The sequence below is a fragment of the Camelus bactrianus genome, chromosome 1 (genome assembly GCF_048773025.1).
Source record: "Camelus bactrianus isolate YW-2024 breed Bactrian camel chromosome 1, ASM4877302v1, whole genome shotgun sequence".
NCBI classification, from domain to species: Eukaryota; Metazoa; Chordata; class Mammalia; order Artiodactyla; family Camelidae; genus Camelus; species Camelus bactrianus.
Window position 1 is genome coordinate 30,478,107 of NC_133539.1, and position 24,567 is coordinate 30,502,673.

General features: G+C 34.6%; 1 long non-coding RNA gene across 1 annotated transcript in view; it reads left to right on the top strand.

Moving 5' to 3' along the window:
* LOC141577524 (uncharacterized) overlaps positions 1 to 24,567 on the top strand; it is a 366,010-nt gene that overhangs the window by 40,041 nt on the left and 301,402 nt on the right. The window contains exon 4 of the long non-coding RNA XR_012506664.1: positions 18,557 to 18,638. This is a non-coding gene — a long non-coding RNA (uncharacterized LOC141577524). The remainder of the gene's footprint in view (positions 1 to 18,556; positions 18,639 to 24,567) is intronic.

The following is a 24,567-nucleotide window of genomic DNA, read 5'->3' on the forward strand; positions in this document are numbered from 1 at the left end:
ACATGAACATACAAATATTCATTGTCACATTCTTTTTTGCTGTGGGCTACCACAAGATCTTGTATATATTTCCCTGTGCTATACAGTATAATCTTGTTTATCTATTCTACATTTTGAAATCCCAGTCTGTCCCTTCCCACCCCCCCCGCCCCCCTTGTTTTGATTTAAAGAGGTCTTCCTGGATTACCCAGGTGGACCCAATGTAATCACTAGCATTCTTATAAGAGGAGGGCAGGCAGTTCAGTCAACAGTAGGAGCTAGGACTCAAGGTCATAGTAATGTGAGGAAGAAGCTCTGAGCCAAGGAATCCAGGCAGCCAAGCAGAGCTGAGAAAGACAAAGAAACAGTTTTTCCCTGAAGCCTCAAGAAACAGTGCAGCCCATTTAACACCACGATGATAGACTTCTAACCTTCAGGAATGTAAGGAAATACATTTGTATTGTTTTAAGTCATTAAGCTTGAGGTAATTTGTTACGGTAGCAATTGGGAACTAACACAATACATAAAGTCAGGTGTGCCCTGTATTACTTAAGGCATCTTTTCTGAGGAGCCATTTAAATATTTTGGCTGCTACTGTTGTCATAATTTTGTGGATGATTAATTCTGGACCTTGTTTGTCATCTTGTGTTTGATGTGGCTGAACTTTCAATCTGAAAATTTAAATTTTAACTTTTGGTTGATAATTTTAACATGCCACTTGTGTAAGCTATCTTTTCTTTTCTCATCCAGTGTAAAACTCAGTGACATAATGCAGCTACAAGGATGCACCATTATTTGAAATGTGAAACCAAATAAATTAGATAAAAATGATTCATACCTGTTATTATGAGAGCAAGAGATCAGACTATAGTAATACTGGCAAAATATTTGCCACTTCTGACAGGCTAAGAATTTAATTCTCAGCGAAAGTACATTCCCAAGTTTCACTTTTGTTTTGTAATAAAATCTCAATTCCAGGAGATAGTGAAATGTAAACAGGAAGTAGGTGTCAGCCTCAGGTCAGGCCTGCATCTCTCGGTTTACTTATTTACACCCAGTATTTCATAGTTGTTATCTTTAAACTAAATAATCATCTCTCTGAGTTTTCCTTAGGACTAGACACAACTTTTGTATGTGCAACACTCTTATATTTCCTTTTAAGGATACTAAATATGCTTGAGAGGACAGGGGCCAAAAGTGATTGATGTTGGAAGCAATCTTGAGCTGGGAAACAGCATGAGGAAATTGAAATGTTTGAAAGGCAGGTTATATCGATGAAGAGAGAGAAAAGGGATATATTGTGTTTTAGTTAGCTATCTCCAGTCTCTCTACATTTTCTTTCCAAGCAAATACTTGGTATCTTTTGAAGAAAAGAAAACAAATAGGCAACAACAGCAACAGCTAAAAGAGCAAAAAAAACAAAAAAAAAACAACACCAAAAACTATTTTGATATTAAACACTGTCACAAAATAAATTTAGTATAACTAAATTCATGGAAATTAAGATTATATTTTATAATGACAAATCACTGTAACTGAAGAGATGAGCCATACCTGGAACAGATTCTAAATTGAGACAGAAGCCAAAAAAAAAGGCAAAAACATGAAACTCAACTCTAGAAAAAGGTAGATCAGAAATAGGAGGGGCAAACGTGATCTAATCAGACTATTAACAGGCAGGCCAAACAACTGATAAACAAGGTGATCTATATTGATACCTATTCTTAAGAAATGATTTAGGTAATTCATATATTTCATAATATTTCTTATCAAATAATGTGCTATAAACTATTCTAAACATTGGGAATGCACCATGAGTGAAATAAACAGGGTCCCTGCTCTAGGAAGCTTAAGTTTGATGATGGAAGAGAGTCCAGACACATGTAAATATGTAAATATTTGTGCTATGAAGGGAATGAAGTAGGGAAAAAGAATATTAATATGAAGGCACAGGAAGGTAGTCATTATTTTAAAGAGAGTTGTCATGAAAGGCTCTCTGATAAGTTTGTATTACAAAAGAAATATGAAAGAAGGTTCAAGATACGGAAAACTGGGGAAAGAGTGAAAAGCAGATTGAACCATATGTGCAAAGGCCCTGGGGCAGAAGCATGCTAGATGTGTCAAAAGAACAGCTAAGGATCTACCGTCGTTAGAGTTGGGAAAGGAGGGGTGTCCTGGAAGGAGCAGAGGTCAGAGAAGTAGCTCTGGGAAAGATCGTACATCCAGCAGTTCAAAGGAATAAATTGTGGGTTTTATTTTGAGCAAGATGGGAAATAATTGGACTCCCTTGAGTAGAAAAGTCATGTATTGAAATTTGTTTTGAAAGAGTAACTTGAGATATTGTGTGGTGAACAATATAGAGAGTTCAGGTAAAAACAGAAAAATCAAGGACCACTGTAGCAGTGTGGGTGGGAGATGATGCTGTCTGTGTTAGTTTGCTAGGGCTGCCATAACAGAATACCACAGATTGATTGGCTTACATGACAAAAATGTATTTTCTCACAGTTCCAAAGGCTAGAAGTCCAAGATCAAGGTGTCGGTGGGTTTGGTTTCTTCTGAAACCTTTCTCCTTGGCTTGCAGACAGCCACCTTTTCACTGTGTTTTCCTGTGGTCTTTTCTCTGTGCTCGCACATCCCTGGTTTCTCGTTCGTGTGTCCTCATCTCCTCTTCTTGTAGGGACACCGGACCAATTGAATCAGAGCCCACCCTAATGGTCTCCATTGACTTTTACCAAATCTTTAAAGGGTCTGTTTCCAAATAGAGTCACACTCTGAGGTACTTGGGGTTCAGGCTTCAACATAGGAATTAGGAGAGGACACAGTTCAGTTTATAGAAATACTGTCACCTCAGAGGGTGCTGGGAATGGTAAATTTGATCTAAGGTAAATATTAGAGCAAATAGAAGATTTGCTGATAGAATAGGTACTCAGTGTCAAAGATAGATGTGATGTTGTCGATCCAACAGCTGGAAAATGGAACTGCTAACAACTGAGATGTGGCAGCACAGGAAGGAGGACTTTGCAGTCTGGGGAGGGTAGCAAGAACTTAATTATAATATTTGAGATGCCTTCTGGGTATCCAGGTGAAGATGTCAAACAGACAACGATATACACAAGAGGTCTCAGAAATATCCATGCTAGTGATGGTGTAATTTCATGAGCCCAGCTGTGATGGGAGTTAAGCCTGGGAGCGAGGTGTAGGTGTGATCAGCGTACAGAGAAAGTCCTGGAGTGTAGGCCAAGGAATTCACAACAATACACCCTGAAGTTTTCTCTCCCTGGAGCCTAAAAGAACAATCTATATCTTTATCACCTCCTCTTCCCATTTTCCTGAGAAGATGCTGAGTTGCCCAAATAAATCAACAAAGGATACAGTATTTTCTACCACAACATCTTTTTTATTTTTTTGCCAATTATTGCCTCCTCTCTGTACCGTTTTTACCTTACTTTGAAATTTAATTTTTTATCATTCATTCATTCAGCTTCCTGCCCCCACAATAATGTACTAAACCCTTTCAATGTGTTAGGCATTCCTTTTTACAAGCCCTAGCAGGACTAGGGGCCCAGACACCAACAAAAAGCCTGCTTTTTCAGAAATTGTGAGACTGAGTCCCTCCTCATATACCAGGAAGGAAGAAAAGGCTAGAGAGGAGGAGGTACTGTGCTTTCTGGAAAACCAGTCAAAAACAGGAAGAAACAAATGCATACACATGTTTATAAAAAAAAAACATTGTCTATTAGAAAATATAAAAGATGTTTGGAATTGCAAGGACTAGAGAGGATTAATTTATTTAACCTAAAACTTGAGGAAGGCAGTATTTTAAAATAAACCTTAAAAAATATTTTTTCTTGGAAATATGTAATATTAGCTTTTATTACAATCACCAATCACTGAGTGGGGACTTAAAATGTATGATTTCTGTTTGTATTTACCTATGTCCACTTAACAACCTAGGTCCATACATTCTAGGCACTGTGTAAAAAATTTTTCAAAAAGTAGAAAGAACACATACTATAAAAGGGAAATAGAATGTGTAAGGTTCTGAGCTAGGAGAAATCTAGTCATAAATACTTTTCCTCCTTGTGCTTAGATGCTGTTTGACCAAAACAAAGCTTATTTTTTGAATTATAATTTTAATTAAATTATTTTCAACCCAAAGCTTCAAGAAGTTTATTCCAGGAATTAAAAAAAAAAATGTTTCTGGAAAGAAAACCTGTTGTTAACAAAGGCCAATTGTCCATAATGGCACCCAAGCAATTAATCTTACAATGTCAATTTCTAAAAATAAATTGAATGCTTACATTTATCTTTTCACTTAATGCATAATTTCAAGTTTAATTGAGATACCTGCATGGAATAAATCACATCAAAACACTGAAGATCGTTCAGCTGGCAAATCTGAGTGATTTTGAATGTGGATCATAGAATAAATCCATTATAAATCTTTCATGTGTTACTTAAGTGAACGAGAAGTGTATCTAACTTCATCCATGATGAAATGATACTTGCTAAAGATTAGGTGAGTTTCAAAGTATCCAAAATATCTGAGCAAATTAAATGTAGATCATTTACGTACTGAGGTCTTTTTTTTTTTAATATTGATTACAAAACATATCTTGAAAATTAAATCTTAAGTGATTATTGTAAAATTTCATAAAATGTTTTCTAATAATGTCAAGTATTAAAATAGCATTTACTTCTGCTGATTGCTCTCTTATGGTCTATCAGAAGACGATGGAAGGAATCCTGGCACTAGTAACTGAAATCAGAGGAAAATGGCTACAATCTGTAAATCAAAATATTGATTTTTTTTTCTTCAGTTCTCATGTGTGAAGACAAACCACAGAATTGTATATGCACAAAGTCAGCTATATTGTGGGGGGTGGGTATTTGACAGTCGTGGTAAAGGGCAATTCAAACCTGTGAATGCTAATTTTTCAGAATAAGTAGTGAAAATACTTTTTGAAAAAAAATTGTTTTTGAATCTCTTGTTATGTAAATGCCTATATCAGAGCTTCGACTTCTCTTCTTGGCCTGCAAATTCTAAAGAGTTTATTATCGGGTCATTTACAGAAAATGCTTGCCTGCCCTTGGTCTAGGGTTTTTCAATATTTCTGTGTAACATATTACAGTAGTTCTTATTCAGTTTTCTGCAGACAAAATAAATGCACCTTCCTACTATCCAAGAAAGTATTTAAACCATCTAAATGTGATTACCTTTGATGATTTTGGACAAAACACCATCAATTTCTAGCACACAGTTTTTCAACACAGAGAAAGAAATATCGGTTAATTTTACTTTGCAAGCAAAATAGAAGTTGACCTTATGAATAGATTCCTCAAATATAATCTAACATTTCCTGAATATTGATTTATGAAATGGTAGGATTAAATCATTTAATTAACTGAGTTACAGCTGTCAGACATTACTGGATCTCTTCTTATTAAAGGTTGAAAGAAAATCAAGCATGTCCTAGAACTGTCAACATAAAAAGTTTCCCCCTGCAGAGTTCTTTGATTTTTATTTTGTTCTATGTAGGAAAGTAGATACTTTGACTTTTCCTTCTTAGGCAAGGAATCAATGAATTGAAAATTGTTCTGACCATTGGCAGATTAGGTGCTATCAGTGTGACTCCTGGGGTATTTTAAATTGGTCAGTGTTGGAAGATGCAGCTCAGTGGGCTTTGATAACTGTTTGTACAGGATATCCTTACACACACACACACACACACACACACAAGATATATCCTTTGTGCACTGCCAGGCTATTTATCTTAGTGTTCCATTTATCTAAATAATACAGCTATTACAGCATTTAGCAGATACTAACTGTATACTCCACATTTTCTTCAGCTATATCATTCTCTGTAGGAAACCAATTCACAAGCAATTTTCTTGTTTGTGCTTAAAAGCCTAACTTTTTATATGCTCTTAGGTTTTGGCTCAAACACTTACTTTTTCTTGAAAATAAAGTCTCCTTTAACATTAATTTCCAATGCCTATCTTTCATGAATCTTAAAAGTGCATTTTGAAATTAGCATACCCTGTGCCTTAAAACAATTGTATGTGGGCATAAATCATACGCCAGGAGCTGCCATTGATTGTGTCCATTGCTACTTACATGGCATCGTCACAGTACGGGGCACTCAGGACCAAAGGGCTGGATCTCAGTGGGGACTATTTTAAGGAACAATGGACACTAAACCCGTGTTTCCTTTGGGGTACCAGGTATACTATGCCTTGCTTTCCCTTTCCCCCACTTTTATCCATTTGTATTTTCTGTGTTTAGTAAATGTAATGCTTGTCTAAACACTTTCATGCTGTTTTACATCACCAAGCAGCCTTGACCTTTGACCTGGATCGCCCACTAGAAACACCTTTCTATTCGTAAGAGATCATAGTAATTTAGGACAGCCATGGCTGTGTGCTACTACGGAAGAACTAGGAGAGAGAACCAAAGTTGTCGGATTATTTTTATACATTTATAAGATTGCCATTTTTCATATTACATCAAACACACTAAAGTATCAGAGGGTGTCAGATGAAGATGGTCCATCCCTGCATTAAAGCTAAGAGAACTACAGACACATTCATGTGCTGTACACACAAATAAAATTCTGAATTTTGTACAGTTTAGTTTTTGAAAATTGTTTTGTTATTTGGAGTAGTATGAGACTTACAACTGAAAGAAAAAAACTCAAATGTCATCAGGTCTTATCTGGAGTTTTATTCCCTTTTCCCACTGCAGTAAACCAAAGTCAAGTTAAGAGCACACAATGCAAATGAAACCATATCTGGTTTTCTTTTCCACTTATATTTAATCACTATGCTACATAACTGACTACTTATACACTAGACTCCACTTAGCTGATGCTATAAGGTCTGTCGAATTAACTACACGATTTTTTTCAAAATATTGATGTCAGATAAACTGACCAGTAGTCTGCATTCCCCAAACTTCTTTGTCTGGAGGGACACAGAAAGCTATGCAATTAAATACTAATATCAAATAGGGAACAGACTTCCATTACAAAATGTTTACTCACGTCATATTGTACATTTTTAAGTCTGTGTGTATAGTTAACTGTCACTAAATCTGAGTAACTCTGAACTTTCACACAGCCCTTAAAGCAATTTGTGTATGTCTTTACCCTTTTCTCTATTCAGGTGTCATTATTATTTCTTAGTGTGTGAATTGCCCTAGGACAGAAATAATGAAGAAAAGTATTTATGTTTATAATCAGAAATTGTATGAATAAGCAACACTGATACGAGAAGATTTGACAAAACTGAGTGAATTAGTAGGATGTTGTTGAAAAAGGGGGCCAGAGACTCAAAACCTTACACAAAGAGAATGTATGAGAAAGAAACCAATAAGTAAACTTTGTAAATGCCAATGTGGCTTTTAATGTGATTGATAAAAATGAATTCCTTGTGCTTACTTGGCAAAAGGGGTACCCCCATTCAAGAGGCTTTTTAGATCACCAGTATCTTGTTTTCCGCAAGCAATAATATAAATAAATCAATGCACACATAGGAGTGAACTATGCAAAAAAAAAAATCAGTCCTTCACCCAGGCATATGGACTTTCCCTGGAAATTTAATAAGGCAGGCACCTCTATAGAAGACTTGGAAAGGCAAGCTCACTTGGGTAGTAGTAGTTAACTGAAATGGCTAAGGCCAAGTCTTCTATATTGAATCAGTTATGTGGCCAAGCCTAATTCTGCTTATAAACGTATGTAAGAGAGTGGAGAAAAAGTCCAATTTTATTGAGAGTATCTCTGTACTTAATGTAGCGGATCTGCAGTCTCTTTCAAATGGAGTATTTTCTAACATTTGCTGCAGAAATTTAACATATCCCACTACTTTCTTCCCATGCTTTTTATAAGAATTTTTTTAAACAGGCTTACTCTGTCCCTCAACTACTTTATTTATATAAGGCAAAATATGATTAATGAACTGTATGCTAAGTAACTTGATCTGGTTAAAATATTTAAAATAGGGATGCTTTAAAAGTTCAGGATGCATAGATTAGGAGCTTAGTTCATCAGATATGTTGGCCTCCGAGGTATTAAGTTTCAGCTTGACTGTTGTCAGGAGTGGTGAGAGGAAACAGTTGGCACAGGGCTCCGATATTCTTAGCAAAGTAAAAGACACTGAATTTGACATTTTTCAGAATCACTTTAAATCTAACATGTATTACTTACTTGCCAAATATAAAACAACATCCCATGGGCTGGTGTATGAGTAAGATGAATCACATCGTCATTGGCCTCATGTGGTGGTGTGACAAAGGGCTGCAAACAGGCACGTGTAAACCTGAGGCAGCCAGTTGGTCGAAAGGGAGTAAGGGAGAAATCTGAGTGTGGGCTGAACATGAGAGTATTCAGATTCACGATTATAAACTTGGTATGGCACCGAAGAAATCATTTAATATTCTGCAATTCTTAAGCTTGTCTGTTTATAAGTCTTTAGAGGGAAGAGAAACCTTTCATTATCAGTGTTTTGCAGAAATAATTTCAAAAATAGTAACAAGACATATATATATGTATTCTAACATATATATACACACACACACGTTATTTCTCCTATAATTCCTCTCCTTTAATGATGACTCCTCTTCCTCCTCCTTTTCTTCTCCTCCTTCTTTCTCCTTCCTATTCTCTGTTTTATTTAATGTTTCCCAAGCAGTGTGTTTCAAAGTAGATGGTCCTCTTGTGTTGGAGAATAGACGAGCTTTTTGGATAAATGGGCTATTTCAAATTCCACGCTAGAGGCATGACCAATGCAGAAGAGTCCTTAATGGTTTGGAGAAATCTTGTAAGGGATTTCAACACTTGGATGGCCAGAGAATCATTTAACACTATATAAACAACTACCATATATAGTGAAGGCTTTAGATATTCAATTTAGGAAGTACTGATGCACAGAAGTCTACCCCAAAATGAATAGATAACACAGACATGGTGGAATATAAAAACACTGCTTTCCAGAATTTTCAGTCACATTTAGAAGTTTCTGACCTCTCTAGTTTTTTTTTTTTTTTTCCATACATGTCCAGAATCTCTCTAAATTGCAGATTGTCCCTTTAGAACAATAGCTTCAGAAGGGCCTAGGACAGCTACCTAAGGACATTTTAGACTTTTGTGAGCATATTTTTGATTATCATCATTTGGAAGGCATATTACTGGACACCTTTCAATGATCATGGTGGGCTATCTTAACAAAAGATTGTCAATCACATGTGTTAAATATTACTAAGACTAGAAAATAATCATTTATACTTAATAGTCAAATATTTTTGCACAATTTTAATAAGTAAATGAATTTTCCAAATTGGAACTAAAATCAAGGATAGCTTGTATCAGATTTTGTTCAGATTGTTTATTGAGTTTATCACTATCTTGTAGAGTCAGGGCGTTAAGATCAACAATGTGTATGATATTTGAATCATCAGAACAGCACATCTCTGCATTGGCTATAGAATTAGGGGTAAGCATTTCACTATATCATCATATTTCCTATGGTAATAACACTGAGCATTTGCTTATTGGCATTTATGTTGTTTTACTTTCAGTAACCTTCTATATCTTTTTTACTGGTAGAGTGTTAGATTGATGTGAGTTGTTTTGAAATGACTTGCACACGTTGGTTATGGTATCTATGACTATCATTTCAGGATAGGAAAGGGATGTTACAAAATATTTATTATACAAAAGGAGTGAAAGGTCTTACAAGGTTGAAAAATGCTAACTGTGAAGAGATCAAAAGTTCTTTATTGAGTTCCAAAGCACAGACTCTTACACTAAGAAGAGATCACCTGTTGCCTAAAACCCTTCTCAGTTATAGAGAACTCTGAATCCTAGAAAGATTAACTTCCTTTCCAATGGTGACATAAAAATTAGGGTAATGATGGGAGTAGAAACTATCTCTGAATTGAAAGAGTTTTCAATTTAGACCTAAGTAAGCCATGTAGATCAGGAACATGTTTCACTGATGAGGGCCTGGGGTAAGGAAGAGGTGCCTAGTTGGAGTTATGTATAACATGTACTCCTGCCCTAGATTCTACAATCAGATGTTTCACTACAGTAGGTCTTTATGTGTTTGTATATTTTTCCTACTTTATATTGTATGCTGGTGATGCCAAAAATACAGATGATTACTATAATAAGTCAAAGGCATAATAATTGTTATTATAGTTATTAGTTTTAAAGACTTTGATTCACATTCAGAAGTACATAATAAACTTCACCAGCGACACATAAAACAAGTTGGAAATGATTTTCAAATGTGTGATCAAGTTAAACACAGTTCTGTGTTCTGATCAAAGAACTGAAGAATCAAATAAATACCAAACAAAAGTGGAAATTATGTGTTCGTACATAAAGGGTAAAATGGTTTTCCATAAATTATCGTTACATTTGAATTTGATTTCTGAAACTTTAGTTTATTTTTCAATGTTGTTGTGGTTATTATTAAACCAAATTAGATGCACCTGTTATTTATATTATGGTGCTGAATTAAAGCAATAGTAACTTTTTTTTGTTAAAGTGGCAGTGTTTGCCTTATTTCTCATTTCCAAAGGTGAAAGTCACTACATTTATAATTGAATAGTGGCAGCAGAAAGTAGGGAGAAGATTTACGTAGTCTCAAGTAAGAGAGAAACTATGAACAGAAAAATCTGGCTCAGTTCCATAATAGATTTCCAATTTTTTACCTGATTAGTTGTGAGATAATTCTAAGCAGAAGCAAGGAGTGCTTCGCCTTCTAAAATAGACCAGAAAATGCTGATGAAATCCTTTGTTCTCATTACCAATATCAATGCAGATAAGAAAAAAAAAAAGTATTTTATTTTCTTCTCTCATGTGAAGTATACAGAGCTAATAAAGGAATTTAAAATATTCTCTGAAGTTATATAAAAATATATATAATTATCTATTATATATATCATATCAGAAATTAAACACTTTTGAAAATTGTTAGTTTTTATTACATTCATTTGGAAATGTCCTAAAGACTTTAAAGTCTTTCAGACATGCATGAAATGATATTGAACTTTACATTCAAAAGAGTAAACTATTATATTTAAATACAATTGCACTGTTTCAATAGTCTTGACCAAAAAGTAACATATGTTGACTCCTTACTTCCAAGATGAGATATATTTGCTCTATTCTGCCTGTTAGTAAAAACAAAACAAAACAAAACAAAATTTAAAAAACTGCCTGTTAGTGTAAAAACCTTGAATATTATGATATTATGTATGACATAAACATAAGAGGACTCAGAAAGTTGGACATGTTGGAGAGAAGTAGGCAGAAAAACTACTGAATTCTGGACACAAAGACCAACATGGTTTTATATTTTCTAGCTTTTCTTTTTGCCTCATTTAACCCAAATGAATGCTAGAGAATCCAATAATCTGGAAATGCCAGTTGACACAGACACTGAGTCCCAACAAAAGCCTACTCTTTATAGCCAAGTGACCAGGAAGTGGGGAACTTAGCAAGACTGAAAGCATTTAGAAAATAATGTCTCTATTGCAAGCAGATACTAACAAACAAGCAAAACCACCTGCGGGCCACACTGACCTAAGTCATTAATGGCTAAGTGGAGGGCGCAGAACTCTACTTTTGCTAGGCAATAAAGAACTACCCGCACCGCCTGCCCACCTCTCATCCCACCAGAGTGGGACCAGAGAGGACTAAATAAAGAACTGGACTCTCACCCCCACCTGGCACACCTCTCCCTCATACTGGTGTCGGAAGGCCGTACTGGGGAGTCGTAGTAACAAGGCACTCCTGGCTCTTCCAGTCAGGGAAATATCAGTGGTTGGCTACTGGGGAACTGAAATTCCTATTTCCACCCAGCAGTGATGAGGAGTCCCCCCTCCACTGGCTGGAGACTGAGTGGGAAACTTGGGCTTCTATCCCCATTGGGCTGTCACTAGATGCCACTCCTGTGCAGGGTCAGAGGAAGCCACCTAAAGTAAAAGGCTTAAATAAGACCCAGAGTCACATGACATAATAAAGGTTTTGGTTTCAATAGAAAAATCACTCATCATACTATGAACCAGGAAGATCTCAAACTGAACACAAAAAGACAATCAATAGTTGCCTACACCAAAATGACAGAGATGTTAAAATTATCTGACAGGACTTTTAAAAAGATGCTTTGACCAGCAATTCTGAGCCTGCCTGAAATGAATGAAAAAATATCCAGTCTCAGAAAAAACACAGAAAGTCTGCAAAAAGATAGAATACATAATGAAGACTCAAAGGGAAATTTTAGAACTGAGCTGCCAAGTGTAGGTATAGTCAGTTCAAACAACAAACCAAAATGAAAATAACCCTCCAGTCTTTAATCACTTACTGCTGTGGACATGCTGGCTCCCTCACTGTCCACTTTTCACCATGTCACAGAGCCAGGCCAGGGTCAGCACAGAGGGCTCTTTCTACTGCCAGCTGATGGCCCGCGGGGAAGGATACTGGTAAGTAAGGGCTAGGACTGGAAAAGTGCTGCATACTGAGTCAGAGTGGAGAAAAATGTCTTTAAGTTCTCCCAGGTCCCCTCTAGAAAAAGTTCTCAGCAGAAGGACTTGGGAGAGAAGCACAGGTACGAAAAACAAAAAACAAAAAGCAGAAAATGCATGGCCAACTGCGGACCCTGAATCCTTGACTGCAACTCCTTTCAGAGACTGCAGTGCACAGGCTGGGTGCAAGTCTGGTGTAAGAGGGTAGCTTTGCCCTCTGAAACCTGCCAGGAATAGCCTTTGAAATTGCCTTTGGTCGGGCCTGAAAAAATCACACACGACTTTTTATTTTTTAATTGAAGTATAGTTGATTTACTGGTTGTTCATTTCTGGTGTACTGCATAACACATATGGTATTTAGCCAAGAACCAGACTCCTCACTTATTAGCCCATCAGCATTATTGAATCATCACTATTTCCATTTATTTGATTAAATAGTTTGTGACTTCTCCTTTAATATGGACTATGCCAGGTCACTCAGAAATTGAAGAAAGACAAGAAAAGAGACGAAATCTTTCACATTTGCTTCCCACTTTCTCTGGGCTTAGAGGAGTTGAAAGGCAGAGTGTGGATGCTAAAGAAAAGGCAAACAAGCTAACTTCAAATGGAAACTTTGATTCCAAATGTTTAACTTTAGAAGCTTCATGTTAAAGTATAAATTGTCCTATTTAAGCAGAAAACTTTAAAAAAAAATGTAAACTGTCCCAATGGATATGGACTTATTTTAAAAATCTGAAGAAACATATTCAAAAACATTATAAATTATTTCTTTTTAAACATCTGACAGTTGTGGATCTAGGGGAAAAAAATTCTATCAATTGCTTTGGTTTTCAACTCATGTTAGGGTGTTAATAATCACCACAGTAGAAATCCTCCTCCTGGCTTTGGTTACAAATATACATAATGTGATTCAGATGATTATTTTTCCCCTAAGGGAAGATGAACTCAACTGAAATGCATTTTCTTACAGCTGACAATCCTTTACATAATCCTGATATTTTGATTAGCATTTTGAATACTTTATAAAAGGACAAAAAGCAGAAAATGTCACACATATGGTATCTCAATATGGGATTCAGATTGCATATCAGATAATGTGAAGCACATGTCAATAAAATGATTTTATTTTCTTTCTGTTTTTTAGTTTCTGGGTCATGGTGGATGATGCTCTAACAGGATCATTTTAGTGCTTCATACAGAACTCTTGAGAATAGTTTCAAATCTTTTGCTTTGAATTCTTCAATAAATACCCAAGTATCAACCCAAGTATTGATTCATAGATCAAAAAGTCCAGTGCAGAATTGACAAAACGATACATATTTCCTCTTGTCTTCTAAAATTATCCATTAATTCTATTTTAAATATAAACTTTAGTTGCATATCCATAAACTTGGCCTCATAGTCAAGGAAATTATTTGTTACATTTCATTATTTTCACTGTAAAACTTCAAAGATTTTGTAAATTTTAATGAAGGCCTAAAACTAGGGCTACAATAAAATATTTACAGAAATATCAAGCAATTATTATTTAACTCAGACCTCTGAAGGAATTAGAAATTATAAAGACACACACTCACAAACACATGTAATATTTAGTTGCTAGTTCACATTGGAACATTTCTCCTCTTCCTTAAAAATATTCCTGGTATCTCATCCTCCCAGGTTAGACTTTCTGATCATAAAAATTAAAATTTTGGTGCCCCAAATACAATGTTATTCGTTCAAACATTGTAAAAAAAAAATGAAAGTATTACAATGACAAGTGAGAACATTATTATTGTATTTGGAATTAGGCAACTGAAAATGTTAGGTGAGGACAATAATAATAAGTATTTGAGGAAATGCATGCAACATGGAGAGAAAAGGAATCATTTGTTTTTAAGTATCACTGAAGATGTCAATTTTCAACACAAAATGGTCCGATCTCCCCAAAAGTTAATTTTGTTTGGCTTGTTATAGACAAAATATATGCAAGAGTCACTAAAATAACTGTTTAATGTTGTATTAATATAGCCTAGTGAGTATATAAACTTGAAAAATATATAAAGTGAACATAGTTATCCTTTTACATAAAGTGACAGAAACTGACAATCCTGAAATGTGTTTATATTTGTGTTATAATTCTATTTACATGTTAATTCCTACAAAACACTTAAATTTAACAGAAATGTATGTGCATGTGTTTATGTATCTCTGTGTGTATATTTAATCTTCGAGAAAGTTGACTTTTTTCCCCTTAGTGAAGTTTTTCTTTAATTTGCAAATAGTACTTTGGTCAATGAACCTATGTTTCACACTGTGTTTTTTATTGTTTAATAACAAAGAAATAGTGGCCGCGCCCTTGCTGTCTTTGTCTAACGTATCTGAGTGCTTTATCCTACTTGATTTCATTTGTTCATGGAATATCTTAGGCATTAAAATTTTAAATCATAAACTTGCAATGAATCAGTGAATTATGAAGGTGTGTATATTTAAAGACTCACTATTCCATTGATTGTTCAGTAAATTGAATAATTTCTCATGAATCTCGACTTTGTTGTGTTGGTTGGTTGTTTTATGGTAGATATTGTTGCAGCCAGATTTTCAAGCCTTTCATTTATTATGTTAAAATACAGACACCAAAGAAAGCTAATAATTTATTCAGTATTTTATTTAAACAGTAGAAATCATGCAGCTATTACTAAAGGTATTCCTTATATATTGCTCTTTAAAAGAAAATGCCTTCCAAATTTACTATAATAGTCATTTTCCCTTTAGACTATGCAAACGGTCGATTCTTAGTGAAACTGTGGCTTGGCATATATTATTTTAATATCTTGATAAGACTTAAAAAGTCTTAAGACATAGAAGAATGATTGATAATAACATATAAATGATTTTGTATAAAATAAAGAAGTTAAATAGTTTGTTGGGGAAAGTCAAATAGCAATGTAAGTGAATCTTTCTGCAAACAAGTGCTCAATTCATTAAATGATATTTTGTGAGGTATTATTAACATTTGAAAAAAATACATATTTAAAAATTGTACAGATTGTAAGTTTTGACACATGTGATGAAACCATCGTCACAATCAATAGAGGGAACTTACCTTCACCCCCAGACATTTTCTCATAATCTTTGTAATCACTCTCATCTTCCTTGTTCTTCTCTCCAAACAATAATTGATCTGCTCTTTGTCACTATAGGTTAATTTGCCTTTTCAGATATACTATATATATTATATACATTAATAAAATCAAACCAAATGTAATTTTTTGGGACTGGCTTCTATACTCAACAGAATTCTCTGAGATTCTTCCATGTTGCATGTTTTAGTAGCTCATTAATTTACATTGCAGAGTAGTTTCCATTATGTGGATTTATCAAAAGTTAATTTTCATCTGCCTGTTGATGGCATTTGAATTGTTTCCAGCTTCGACTATCACAGTGAAGTTGCTGTAGACATTTGTGTGGAAGGCTTTGCGAGGAGATACACTTTTTTTCCCTTGAGTAAATACCTAGGAATAGAATGAATCTCTTCTATTTTTAGGTATATGTTTAATTTTTAAGAAACTGTCAAACTGTTTTTTGTTTGTCCCAGGGAATATTCCTACTAAGTGTATAATAGTTCCAATTCTTCCACAACCTTGACAGTTCTAGTTATCTTCAATGTATAGTCATTTTAATAGATGTTCAATGGTATATCATTCTGCCTTAATTTTTTATTTCCCTAATGACTAATGATATTGAGCATCTTTTCACAAAAATTATGCCACCTGTATATATTCTTTGAAAAAAGAGGTGTTCAATTAATTTGCTAATGTTTTTAAATATTTTGTTTTTTTTTTTATTAGCAAGTTTGGATAGGAAATACTGGACAATAAGTTTTCATTAGATGCATGCTTTGCAAATATTTTAATTCACTTCATGGCTTGTGTTTTAATTTTGTTAATAGTATCTTCAAAAGATAAAGTTCACTTTTTATGGAATGTTTATTGTTTTATGAAGGAAATAGATACAACCTAATTGAAAGAAACTAAGATCACAATGATTTTTCGTTTTTTTTTTTTTCCTAGAAGCTTTATAGTTTTAGGTTGCATTTTTAGGTCCATCATCCATTTTAGTTAGTTTTTGTATATGGTGCAAGTTCATTTACTTGTATAAGGATATCCAGTTGTTCTTGCAATAAATGTTGAAAATATTAATTTTTTTCTCCACTAAGTTACCTTTGTATTTTTGTCAAAAATTGTCTAAAACTGATCTGGTAAAAACTGAATAAGGTGTGTGTTCTAATTGAATCTATGTCAATTTTTGTTGTTATGACATTGTACTGCAGTTGTGTAAAATGTCATGGTGTGGGGAGCTAGGTGAAGAGTTCAAGGTACTCTATTTTTGCAATTTACTATAAGTTCATAATAGTTTCTAAATAAAAGGTTACAAGTTTTGTTGTCCATTTATATTTGGATATACATCTGGATTCTCTATTCCGTTCCATTGATGAATATTTTTTCTCTTTATGCCAATACCACACATACTTCATTACTGCAGCTTTATAAGAAAACAAAATTAAATGCCATTAACCCTCCAACTTTGTTCTTCTTTTTCAGTGTTGTTGTTTTTTACCTGTTCTTGAATTTTAGAATCAATCAACTTTTCTGTTTCCACAAACAGCCTACTAGAATTTTGATTGGGATATATATTAATCTATAGATCAATTTAAGGAGGAATTGAAATCCTAACAACTTTGAGTATTCTGACCAATAAAGCCAGTATGTATCTCCTTTTATCTAGGTCTTCTTCGGTCAGCAATATTTTATAGTTTTCATTATACAGATCCTAAAATATTTAGTCTGATTTTCCCCAAATTATTTTGTTTTACATGCTATTATAAATAGATTGTTAGCCAGTTTGCAATAACTTTTTGCTAATAAGCATATAGAAATACATTTGATTATTTTAGGTTGGTCTGGTATACTGCATCCATGCTGAATTTGATTCTAGAGCTTTTTTGTATATTTCATTGACCACATCACCTGCAAATAGGGGAAATTACTTCTTACTTTCAAATATGTAGGCTTTCATTTATTCTCTTGATTTATTGCACTGGTTAGTATTGGCAATAGAGGTTGGATATAAGTGATGGGAACAGCCACATTTATTTTGTTATAGAACTTAGAATGTCTTCACACATTCATTATGAAATATGGTGTTCTCTGTTATTTTCATCGATAGCATTTTTTTCAGGCCAAAGAAGTTCCTTCTTTATCTATGAATGACTGCATATGAGTAGCTTTTATTTCAGATGATTTTTTTACAGTAGTTTTAGGCTCAAAGCAAAATTGAGGGGTAATTACGGAGTTTTCCCATATAGCCTCTGCCCCTACATGTGCATAGCTCGCCCCATTTTCAACATCCCCCACCAGAGAGTTACATTTGTTATAACTTTGAACCTACACTAACACAGCATAATCAAAAAAAGTCCATAGTTTACATGAAAGCTCATTCTTGGTGCTGTACATTCTGTGGGGTTGGAATACTGTATGATGACATGTAGCCATTATTACAATATCACACAGTATTTTCAGTGACCTAAAAGATCTTGTGTTCCATCTATTCATCCTGCCTTGCTCCAACCTGTGACAACCACTGATCTTTTTACTTTCTCGTCAGTTTTACCTTCTTCAGAATGTCCTGTAGTTGGAATCACGTAGTACACGGCCTTTTCAGATTGGCTTCTTGAACTTAACAATATGTGCTTAAGGTTCTTTCATGTCTTTTCATGGCTTGAGAGCTCATCTCTTTTTAGTTCTGAATAGGGTTCCATTGTCTGGACATACCATAGTTTATCTATCGATTCACTTACAGAAAACACCTTCTGAGTAAGGGCAATTATGAATAAAGCCATCATAAACATTCTTGTGCCATTTTTTGTGTGGACATAAGCTTTCAACTGTTTTGGGTAAATACCAAGAAGGACCACATGGTTTAAGACTGTGTTTAATTTTGTAAGGAAGTGTCAAACGGTCTTTCAAAATGACTGTGCCATTTTTTTTTTATTATTTTCAGGAAGGAGTGAGAGTTCCTTTGGCTCCACATCCTTATCAGCATTTGATGTTGCCAGAGTTCGGAATTTTGGTCATTCTAACAGGTATGTAGTGGTTTTCACCTTTGTTTTAATTTGCATTTCCCTGATGATGTATGATATATTTTTTCATATGCTTATTTGCCATTTTTATGTCTTATTTGATCAGGTGTCTATTCAAATCTTTTGCCTATTTTTAATCCAGATATTTGTTTTCCTATTTTTTGATTTTTAAGATCTCTTTGTGTGTTTTAGAAAATAGTCCTTTATAATATGTATATATTTTGCAAATACTTTCTCATTCTGTTGCTTATTTTTTCATTCCCTTGTCATTATCTTTTACAGAGCAAAATTTTTTTATTTTAATGAAGTCCAGATTATCAATTATTTCTTTCATGGAACATGCCTTTTTTTTGGTATCTAAAAAGCTATCACCATATACAAGGTCATTTAGGATTTTTTCCTATGTTATATTCTAGGAGTTTTATAGTTTTGTCTTTTACATTTAGTCATTTCATCCATTTTGAGTTAATTTTTATGAAGGCTTTAAGACGTGTCTAGATACACTTCTTTTACATGTGAATATACAGATGTTAAGCACAATTTGTTGGAAATACATTCTTTGCTCCATGGTATTGCCTTTGCTTCTAGAATTGACTAGATTTATGAAAGTTTATTTCTGGACTCTCTATTTTGTTTCACTGATCTATTTGTGTACCACACTATTGTGATAACTGTAGCTTTACCATCTTAAAGTCAGGTAGTGTCTCTTTGCCAAATTTGTCTATCTCCTTCAGTATTATCTTGGCTATACTGAGTCTTTTTCCACTTTATATAAAATTTAGGGGAAAAATTATAGATATCCATAAAATAACTTGTCGTAATTTTGATTAGGATTGCATTGAATCTATGCATCAAGTTGAGAAGAACTGACATTCTGACAGTATTGAGTCTTTCTACCCCTGAATATGTAATATCTTTCTATTTATTTAGTTATTTGATTTTGTTCATCAGAGTTTGTAATTGTCATTATAGCAACCTGTACAGAATTGATTTTGTTTATTAACTTTGTGTCCTTCAACCTTGATATAATTGCTTCTTATTCTGGAAGTGTTTATGTCAATTCTGTCTGATTTTCTACATAGACACACACTACCTGCAAACAAAGATAGTTTTATTTATTCCTTTCCAATCTGTATACCTTTATTGTGTTCCTTTGCCTTATTACATAACCTAGGACTTCCAGTACAATGTTGAAATGTGGTGTTGAGAGAATATATACTTGCCTTGTTCCTGATCTTAGTGGGAAAGTTTCTAGTTTCTCACATTTAAGTATTAAGTTAACTGTGAGTTTTTTGGAATTTTTTTAAATCAAGTTGAGGTAGTTTCCATTAATTCTTAGTTTATGTGAGATTTTATCACGAATGGTTGTTGGATATTGTCAAATACTTTTTTCTGTGTCTAGTGATATGATCATGTGATTTTTCTTTTTTAGACTATTAATATGATGGATACATTAATTTTTGTATGTTGAATGAGCCTTGCATATCTGGGATAAATCCCACTCAGCCATGGTTTATAAATCTTTTTATTTACTGTTAGATTCAACTCCCTACTAGTTTGTTCAGGATTTCTGCATCTATGTTCATGACAGATATTGGTCTGTATATTTCTTTTCTAGTTAAGTATTTTTTTTATTTTAGTATTATAATTATTCTGGACTCATTGAATGAATTGGGAAGAATTCAGTCTGTTTCTATCTTCTGAAAGAAAGTGTAGAGAATTGATGTGATTTCCTTCCTAAATGGTTGGTAGAATTCACTGATAAACTCATATGGGTTTTGGAAGGTGCTTTCTGTTTTGGAAGGTGACTAACTATTGCTTCAGTTTCTTCAGTGAATCAAGGATAACTCATATTCATAGTGTCTATTTGTTCTTGTGTGAGTTTTGGTGGATTGTGTCTTTCAAGGAATTTGTTTCATCTGTGTTATCAAATTTATGAGCATAGAATTTTTCATAGTATTCCTGTCTTCTTTTAATGTCCATGGGATCTGTGATGGTGACCTCTCATTTTCTGATATTAGCAATTTGATTCCTCTCTCTTTTTTTCTTAGCCCAACTAGAGGCTTATAAATTTTATTATTGTTTCAGAAATCTACTTTTTAAAAATATACAATAGATACATCAACTCTTAATGTTCTTGATGGTTGACTTTAATGCCTGTGTCAGTTTTGAATTGATTTAAATTGATTAATTTTTCTGCCTTATGGGATCATATTTTCCTGTTTCTTTGCGTTCTGAATATCCTTTCATGGAGTGCCTGATGTAAAGGTGTATTTTATGTGTCAAATTAGCTATGAAACAGTGTCCAGATATTTGAACATACATTATTCTGAATGTCTTTGTGAAGATTTTTGGGGGGTGAGGTTAACATTTAAATGAATGGATTTTGAGTAGATTACCCTGTTACATGGCTGAGTCTCATCCAATCATTTGAAGGCTTTAGTAGAACAAACACTGATTTCCCTCAAACAAAAAGAAATTCTGCCAGGAAAATGCCTTTCATTCAAGTTGCAGGAAGGAGTGCCTGCAGAATTCCATACTGCCAGCCTATCCTATAGATTTTGGATTTACCAAGCCCCTCTACTATCACTTGAGCCAGTTCCTTAAAATCTCTTGATAGATACATACATACATAGATACACAGACAGATGTACACACATCCTTTTCTGTTTCTCTGGAGAGCCTTAACTAATACACTAGATGTATATTTTACTTTTTTTGTGATGGATATTTTATAGTTCTACACCTATTATTGAGCTTTGCTCTAAAATGTAATTATGCTTAACTATTTTGTTTCTTGCTTTTAGCAATTGTTAAGTGGGACCAGAAGAGAACTTAATCTAGGGTTAGTTATTACACCCCTTTCTGAGGCAAGACCATTCTGGATAGTTCTCCCAATATCTTGTGAATTATGAAGCTTTCCTTTGTGAGCGCCAGACACTGTTCCCTTTAAACCTTTTGGATAGTTCTTTCCTTGTGTCTTAGTCAGCCTGAGCTGCAATAAAAAAGTAGCAGAGAGTGGGTGGCTCATTAAAAAAAAAAAGTCAGAAATTTGTTTCTCATGGTTTCGGAGGCTGGAAGTGTGAAATCAGGGTGTCAGCATGGTCAGGTTCTGGTGAGAACTCTCCTTTACACTCTGCAAATTGCAGATTTATCCTTGTATTTTCACAAGGCAGAAAGAGAGAAAGCTAGTTCTCTGGTCTCTTCTTATAAGGGCATTTATCTCATTCATGAGGACTCTACCATCATGACTGAATTACCTTTCAAAGGCTTCACCTAATAAATAGCATCATATTGGGAATTAAATTTCAAAAATGAATTTTGAAGGTACATAAGCATTCAGCCCATAACATTCTGCCCCTGACCACCAAAATTCATGTCCTTCTTTCATAAAAATTACATTTATTCCATCCCAACACTCACAAAAGTCTTGACTTTTTCCAGCATTAACTCTAAAATCTAAAGTCTCACCTAAATATAATCTAAATGAGACATGGGAGGGACTCAAGGTATGATTCATCCTAAGGCAGAATTTCTCCCCAGCTGTCAACTTGCAAAACCAAACAAGTTACATGCTTCTAAAATATAATAATGGGACAGGAATAGGTTAGGCATTCCCATTCCAAAGGGAGGAAAAGGGAAGAAGAAAATGATGGTAAGTCCCAAACAAGTCCAAAACCTGGTGAGGCATGAGATCTTAAGTATTGGCTATAAACTCTTCAGCTCATTGCTCTGCCCCTCAGGCTCACTAGGGTAGTGGTCCTGCTGCCACAGGGGAGTGGGAGAGGTTCCTGCCTAACAGTTCTGCAGGCCAGAGATCAAGCCCCCATGGCTTTGGGAGGAGGTTGACTGCCTTACTGAAAATGAGGCAATGGCCCCCACTTTTGAAACTGAGGAAGCAGCCCTGATAATCTCTGAATCGCCTTCCTTTATGTTAGTAAATAGATGATGTTCACAGCCAAATAGCTTTATAATCCCATCCTGTAAATCTATAAAGCCTGACAATCTTTCTTAAGTCTGTCCTGTCTCCTTCTTCTTCAGTTCAAACTGCAGTTTTCTTGTTGGGGTAGTTGATTAAGTCCAGGGTTCATATGCATGCTAGTCTCCTTATCCAGTGGCTACTTAGCTATACACTTAGTATTCTCTTCTGAACATGCTTTCTCATTTTTAAGCAATATGGATGGGCTGAGAATTTTCCAAATTTAATTTCTAGTTCCTTTTTGCTTAATAATTCAATCTTCAAGTCATTTCTCTCTACTCTTACATTTTACTCTAAGCAGTCAGGAGGACAAAGTGCTCCTTTACAAGTATTCTCCTGGCCTATATGTCTGGTCCCATTGCTTGTGAGTCTTCCCTTCCACAAAACACTAGAACAGGAATCCAGTTTGACCAATTTTTTGCCACTGTATAATAAGGATCATCTGTTTTTTGTTGTCCAGTAACAGTTCCTCATTTCTGCCTGAGACCTCACTAAAATGGCCTTTACTGTCCACATTTCTACCAGCACACTGTACATGATTATTTCTATATTCTCTAAGAAAACAAAACTTTCTTTAGATTTCTGAGACTTCAGTAGGTTTGCCTTTAAAAATCCTTGCACACCTATCTTGGCTTCTTCTACCTGCTTTTCAATACTCTTCTAACCTCTTGCCACTACCCAGTTCCAGAGCTGCTTCCACATTTTTTCTTTTCTTTTTTTAACATTTTTTTATTGAGTTATAGTCATTTTACAATATTGTATCAAATTCCAGTGTAGAGCACAATTTTTCAGTTATACATGAACATACATATATTCATTGTCACATTTTTTTTCGCTGTGAGCTATCACAAGATCTTGTATATATTTTTCCCCGTGCTACACAGTATAATCTTGTTTATCTATTCTGCAATATGCCTGTCAGTATCTACAAATTTTGAACTCCCAGTCTATCCCTTCCCACCCCTCCCCCTTGGCAACCACAAGTTTGTATTCTGTCTATATGTCTATGAATCGTTTCTGTTTTGTATTTATGTTCTTTTTTTTTTTTAAGATTCCACATATGAGCGGTCTCATATGGTATTTTTCTTTCTCTTTCTGGCTTACTTCACTTAGAATGACATTCCCCAGGAACATCCATGTTGCTGCAAATGGCGTTATGTTGTCGTTTTTTATGGCTGGAATAGTGCTTCCACATTTTTAAGTATTTGTTACATCAACACCCCACTTCTCATTATCAATTTTTGTCTTAGGTAGTTTGAACTGCAGTAACAAATTACCATAGTCTGGATGGCTTAAGCAACAGACATTTATTTCTTACAGTTCTGGAGACTGGAAGTCCAAAAGCAGAGTGCTGGAATGATATGATTTTGGTGAGGACTGCCTTCCAGGTTGAAGACTACAGATTTTTATATTCTTACATGGAGGGAAAAGAGCAAGTTAGCTCTCTGGTCTCTTCTTATGGGAACACTAATCCCATTCATGAGGACTCCACCTTCATGGCCTAATTACCTCCCAAAGGTGCCATCTCTTAAAAGGATGCCATCATGACATTGGGGATTAAATTTCAACATGATTATCTGGGAGATATAAATAGTCATAATTATGTTTTAGGTAATTTTATTATATGCAATACAATGATCAACATTCTGCTGAATACTCAAGAGATATATTCTGCTGGATGTCTGCAGTTTTCTGGATCTCTTTCCCTGTACCACTTTTTAATAATTGGTACTCTGTCTTGAAACTCTACTTCAGTTTGCTGCACCCTTAACTCTCTCTCTTCAAATACTATGATCTCTGATTTTGCTTAGGCACCTTTTCCTGGTGCCATTTCTAAAACTCTCCCGAGACAGAAATTAATATTAAGACTACTTCACTTCTCTCTAGTATCCAAGGATTTAATGTCTTTTGTTGCTTGCTGGCCATTGTTTTGAAAACCACTGAATGATATAG